The sequence below is a fragment of the Arachis hypogaea genome, chromosome 4 (assembly GCF_003086295.3).
Source record: "Arachis hypogaea cultivar Tifrunner chromosome 4, arahy.Tifrunner.gnm2.J5K5, whole genome shotgun sequence".
Classification (NCBI taxonomy): Eukaryota; Viridiplantae; Streptophyta; class Magnoliopsida; order Fabales; family Fabaceae; genus Arachis; species Arachis hypogaea.
This window is the reverse complement of record NC_092039.1, coordinates 11529932-11536637: the sequence shown is the minus strand read 5'-3', so window position 1 is coordinate 11536637 and position 6706 is coordinate 11529932. Positions and strand designations below refer to the sequence as shown.

At 41.4% G+C, this 6706-nt stretch overlaps 1 non-coding gene across 1 annotated transcript; it reads right to left on the bottom strand.

Moving 5' to 3' along the window:
- Positions 1-571: 571 nt before the first annotated feature.
- LOC112799074 (small nucleolar RNA R71) lies at positions 572-675 on the bottom strand. Its single transcript, XR_003200659.1, has one exon. It is a non-coding gene; the product is annotated as a small nucleolar RNA R71 (small nucleolar RNA).
- Positions 676-6706: the final 6031 nt, after the last annotated feature.

Here is a 6706-nt window from a genome sequence, read left to right as displayed (position 1 = left end):
GGATTCCTTTTTCTTTTCTTGTTTTCTTCTCTTTCTTATGAGCAGGAACAAGGACAAAGGCACTCTTGTTGAAGCTGATCCAGAACCTGAAAGGACTCTGAAGAGAAAATTAAGAGAAGCTAAATTACAACAATCCAGAAATAACCTTTCAGAAATTTTCGAACAAGAGAAGGAGATGGCCGAAAATAATAATAATAATGCAAGGAGAATGCTTGGTGATTTCACAAAGCCAACATCCAAGTTTGATGGAAGAAGCATCTCCATTCCTGCCATTGGAGCCAATAACTTTGAGCTTAAGCCTCAACTAGTTGCATTAATGCAACAAAACTGCAAGTTTTATGGGCTTCCATCTGAAGATCCCTATCAGTTTTTAACTGAGTTCTTGCAAGTCTGTGACACTGTAAAAACGAATGGAGTTAATCCTGAAGTCTACAGACTCATGCTTTTCCCTTTTGCTGTAAGAGACAGAGCTAGAATATGGTTGGATTCACAACCTAAGGATAGCCTGGACTCCTGGGATAAGCTGGTCACTGCCTTCTTAGATAAATTCTTTCCTCCTCAAAAGCTGAGCAAGCTGAGAGTGGATGTTCAAACTTTCAAACAAAAAGATGGTGAATCCCTCTATGAAGCTTGGGAAAGATACAAGCAGCTGACCAAGAGATGTCCATCTGACATGTTTTCAGAATGGACCCTATTAGATATATTCTATTATGGTCTCTCTGAATTTTCGAAAATGTCACTGGACCATTCTGCAGGTGGATCTATTCACCTGACGAAAACGCCTGAAGAGGCTCAAGAACTCATTGACATGGTTGCAAACAACCAGTTCATGTATACCTCTGAGAGGAATTCCGTGAATAATGGGGTCCCTCAGAAGAAGGGAGTTCTTGAAATTGATGCTCTGAATGCCATACTGGCTCAAAACAAAGTGTTGACTCAACAGGTCAACATGATCTCTCAAAATCTGAATGGATTGCAACATGCATCCAACAGTACTAGAGAGGTAGCTTCTGAAGAAGCTTATGATCCTGAGAACCCTGCCATGGCAGAGGTTAATTATCTGGGTGAACCATATGGAAATACCTATAACCCATCATGGAGAAATCATCCAAATTTCTCCTGGAAGGATCAACAAAAACCTCAACAAGGTTTTAACAATGGTGGACGCAATAGGCTGAATAATAGTAAGCCATATCCATCATCTTCTCAGCAACAGACAGAGAATGCTGAACAAAATAATTCTAATTTAGCTAATATAGTCTCTGATCTGTCAAAGGCCACTTTCAGTTTCATGAATGAAACCAGATCCTCCATTAGAAATTTGGAGGCACAAGTAGGCCAGCTGAGTAAGAAAGTTATTGAAACTCCTCCCAGTATTCTCCCAAGTAATACAGAAGAGAATCCAAAGGGAGAATGCAAAGCCATTGACTTAGTCAACATGGCCGAATGCATCAAGGAGGAGGAGGACGAAAATCCTAGTGAGAAAAACCTCCTGGGACGTTCCTCAAGCAAGAAGGAGTTTCCTATTAAGGATCCTGAGGAATCTGAGGCTCATACAGAGACCATAGAGATTCCACTAAATCTCCTTCTGCCATTCATGAGCTCTGACTATTATTCATCCTCTGAAGAGGATGAAGATGTGACTAGTGAGCAAGTTGCTCAATATCTAGGAGCTATCATGAAACTGAATGCCAAGCTGTTTAGTAATGAGACTTGGGAAAGTGAATCTCCCTTGCTCATTCGTGATTTGGATACTTGGATTCAGGAAACTCTACCTCAAAAGAGACAAGATCCTGGCAAGTTCTTGATACCTTGCACCATTGGCACCATGAGCTTTGAAAAAGCTCTGTGTGATCTTGGGTCAGGGATAAACCTTATGCCACTCTCTGTAATGGAGAAGCTAGGGATCATTGAGGTGCAACCTGCTTTGTTCTCACTGCAATTGGCAGATAAGTCAGTGAGACAAGCTCATGGGATAGTAGAGGACGTGCTTATAAAAGTTGAAGACTTTTACATCCCTGCTGATTTCCTAATCCTAGATACTAGGAAGGAAGATGATGAATGCATCATCCTAGGAAGACCTTTCCTAGCCACAGCAGAAGCTGTGATAGATGTCAACAGAGGAGAGTTAGTCCTTCAATTGAATGGAGAATACCTTGTGTTTCAAGCACATGGCAATCCCTCTGTGACAAAGGAGAATAAGCATGAAGAGCTTCTCTCAGTTCAAGGTCAAGAAGAGCCCACACAGTCAAACTCTAAGTTTGGTGTTGTGAAGCCACAACCAAACTCTAAGTTTGGTGTTCAAACCCCATATCCAAACTCTAAGTTTGGTGTTGGGACTAGACAACATTGACTTGATTGCTCTGTGGCTCCATGAGAGCCACTGTCAAGCTATTGACATTAAAGAAGCGCTTGTTGGGAGGCAACCCAATTTTATTTATCTAATTTTATTTTATTTTGTTTCTTTGTTATTTTTGTGTTTAATTAGGTACATGATCATGAGGAGTCACGAAAAAAATCAAAAAAAATTAAAAACAGAGTCAAAAACAGAAGAAAAAAATTTTCACCCTGGAGGACGCACGGGCCGGCGTTCAACGCCCAGAAGATGCATCTGGCGGGCGTTCAACGCCAGAACAGAGCATCTTCCTGGCGCTGAACGCCCAAAACAAGCTACATCCTGGCGTTTAACGCCAGGATGCGCACGCAGAGGACAATCTGGCGCTGAACGCCAGAAACAAGCTTGAAACTGGCGTTCAACGCCAGAATCAAGCATCACATGGGCGTTTAACGCCCAGATCAAGCATCACATGGGCGTTTAACGCCCAGAACATGCACCAATGGGCGTTTGAACGCCAGAATGGTGCATGAAGGCAATTTACACGCCTATAGGGTGAAGGAATGGTATTTCTTTTCACCTCAGGACCTGTGGACCCCACAGGATTTCCACCTCAGGATCTGTGGACCCCACAGGATCCCTACCTACCTTTTCTTTTAATCCTATTCACACTCTCCTAATCCAAATCTCATTCTCAATGTCACCCTTCCCAAAAACCTTCACCAATCACATCAATTTCTCTTCCCAATTACCCCATGCACCATTCACATCAACCTCCTCTTCCCATAAACCCACCTACCCCCATTACATTCAAATTCAATTTCCCACCCATTCCCACCCAAAATGGCCGAAACCTAACCCTCCCCCCCTCCCTATAAATACCTCTCCTTTCTTATTTATTTCACACAACACTACCCTTTCTTCTCTCATATAGCCGAAACCACTTCTCTCCCTCTCTTCCACTTTCTCTTCTCTTCTTCTTCTTCTACTCTTCTTTTCTTTTTGCTTGAGGACGAGCAAATTTTAAGTTTGGTGTGGTAAAAAGCCTAGCTTTTTATTTTTCATTCACCATCAATGGCACCCAAGACCGGAGTTTCCTCAAGAAAAGGAAAAGGGAAGGCAAAAGCTTCCACTTCCGAATCATGGGAAAAGGAGAGATTCATCTCCAAGAGCCACCAAGACCACTTCTATGATGTTGTGGCAAAGAAGAGGGTGATCCCTGAGGTCCCCTTCAAGCTCAAAAAGAATGAGTATCCGGAAATCCGACATGAGATCCAAAGAAGAGGGTGGGAAGTCATAACCAACCCCATGCAACAAGTCGGATTACTGATGGTTCAAGAGTTCTATGCTAATGCATGGATCACAAGGAACCATGATCAAAGTATGAACCCGAATCCAAAGAACTATCTCACAATGGTTCGGGGGAAATACTTAGATTTCAGTCCGGAAAATGTGAGGTTGGCGTTTCATCTACCCATGATGCAAGGTGATGAACGCCCCTACACAAGGAGGGTCAACTTCAATCAAAGGTTGGACCAAGTCCTAATGGACATTTGTGTGGAAGGCGCCCAATGGAGAGTAGACTCCAAAGGCAAACCGGTCCAACTAAGAAGACTGGACCTCAAGCCTGTAGCTAGAGGATGGTTGGAGTTCATCCAAAGATCCATCATCCCTACAAGCAACCGATCTGAAGTTACTGTGGATCGGGCCATCATGATTCATAGCATCATGATTGGAGAGGAAGTAGAGGTTCATGAAGTCATAGCCAATGAACTCTACAAAATAGCTGACAAGCCTTCATACATGGCACGGCTAGCCTTCCCCCACCTCATATGCCATTTATGCTACTCAGCTGGAGTTATCATAGATGGAGATGTCTCCATTGAAGAAGACAAGCCCATCACCAAGAAAAGGATGGGAGCAAACAAGGGAAGTTCCTCACGGCCCCCAAGGAGAACATGAGGAAGTTCATCAACAAATGCCTCATGGAATACACTTTCCTCCCAACAACTATTGGGAGCAACTCAGTAACCTCCTTAGAAGACTTGAGCCAAAACGTGGAACAACTAAGGGTGGAACACCATGAACACACCCTCACTCTCCAAGAAATAAGAGAAGATCAAAGAGCTATGAGAGAGGAGCAACAAAGGCAAGGAAGGGACATAGAAGAGTTAAAGAACATCATTGGTCCTTCAAGAAGAAGACGCCACTAAGAGGTGGATTCATTCCTTGTTCTTTATTTTCTTTCTGTTTTCGGTTTTTAAGTGTTATGTTTATCTATGTTTTTGTGTCTCTACTTCATGATCATTAGTGTGTAACCATGCCTTAAAGCTATGAATAAAATCCATTAGTCCTTCACCTCTCTTAAAAGAAAAATGTTTTAATTCAAAAGAACAAGAAGTACATAATTTTCGAAATTATTAGTGAATTTAATTTAATTATATTGATGTGGTGGCAATAATTTTTGTTTTCTGAATGAATGAATGAACAGTGCATATGTCTTTTGATCTTGTTGTTTATGAGTGTTAAAATTGTTGGCTCTTGAAAGAATGATGAACAAAGAGAAATGTTATTGATGATCTGAAAAAATCATGAAATTGATTCTTGAAGCAAGAAAAAGCAGTAAAAAAAAATGACGAAAAAAAAATTTAGAAAGAAAAAGAAAAAGCAAGTAGAAAAAGCCAATAGCCCTTAAAACCAAAAAGGCAAGGGTAGCAAGGATCCAAGGCTTTGAGCATCAATGGATAGGAGGGCCCAAGGAAGTTAAATCCAGGCCTAAGCGGCTAAATCAAGCTGTCCCTAACCATGTGCTTGTGTCATGAAGGTCAAGTGAAAAGCTTGAGACTGAGTGGTTAAAGTCGTGATCCAAAAGAGTGTGCTTAAGAGCTCTGGACACCACTAACTGGGGACTCTAGCAAAGCTGAGTCACAATCTGAAAAGGTTCACCCAGTCATGTGTCTGTGGCATTTGTGTATCCGGTGGTAATACTGGAAGACAAAGTGCTTAGGGCCACGGCCAAGACTCATAAGTAGCTGTGTTCAAGAATCAACATGCTTAACTAGGAAAGTCAATAACACTATCTGAAATTCTAAGTTCCTAGAGAAGCCAATCACTCTAAACTTCAAAGGAAAAAGTGAGATGCCAAAACTGTTCAGAAGCAAAAAGCTACAAGTCCCGCTCATCTAATTAAATTAATATTCATTGATATTTTGGACTTTATAGTATATTCTCTTCTTTTTATCCTATTTGATTTTCAGTTGCTTGGGACAAGCAACAATTTAAGTTTGGTGTTGTGATGAGCGGATAATTTATACGCTTTTTGGCATTGTTTTTATATAGTTTTTAGTAAGTTTAAGCTACTTTTAGGGATGTTTTCATTAGTTTTTATGTTAAATTCACATTTCTGGACTTTACTATGAGTTTGTGTGTTTTTCTGTGATTTCAGGTAAATTCTGACTGAAATTGAGGGATTTGAGCAAAACTCTGAAGAAGGCTGACAAAAGGACTGCTGATGCTGTTGGATTCTGACCTCCCTGCACTCGAAATGGATTTTCTGGAGCTACAGAACTCCAATTGACCGCGCTCTCAACGGCGTTGGAAAGTAGACATCCAGGCTTTCCAGCAATATATAATAGCCATATTTATTCGAAGAATGACGACGTAACTTGGCGTTAAACGCCAGTACACGCTGCTGTCTGGAGTTAAACGCCAGAAAAACGTCTGATCCGGAGTTGACGCCCAAAACCGTCATACCAGAGTTCAACGCAAGATATGCCTTAGCTCGTGAATTCATCAAGCTCAGCCCAAGCTCACCATGGCCCCGAGTGGATTATGCATCATTACTTCTCATGTAAACCTAGTAGCTAGTCTAGTATATATGGACATTTATCTATTTATTAGACATCTTTGATCTCAGCTTTGTTTTATTCTTCATCTTAGGGGATCATTGATCACGTTAGAGAGGGCTGGCCATTCGGCCATGCCTGAACTCTTTGCTTATGTATTTTCAACGGTGGAGTTTCTGCACACCATAGATTAAGGGTGTGGAGCTCTGCTGTACCTCAAGTATTAATGAAGTTTATTTTCTTTTATTCAAATCTCTTCTATCTTATTCAAGATATTCATTCGTACCCAAGAACATGATGAATGTGAGAGTCAAATTACCCTATTACATTTCATCATGAACGCGCGTGATTGACACCACTTCCGTTCTCATGCAACAGAGCTTGAATGCGTTATCTCTTAGATTCCAAACAGAATCTTCGGTATAAGCTAGATAGATGGCGGCATTATGGGATCCGGAAAGTCTCACCTTGTCTGTGGTATTCCGAGTAGGATCCTGGGAATCCGGAAAGTCCAACCTTTTTCAGT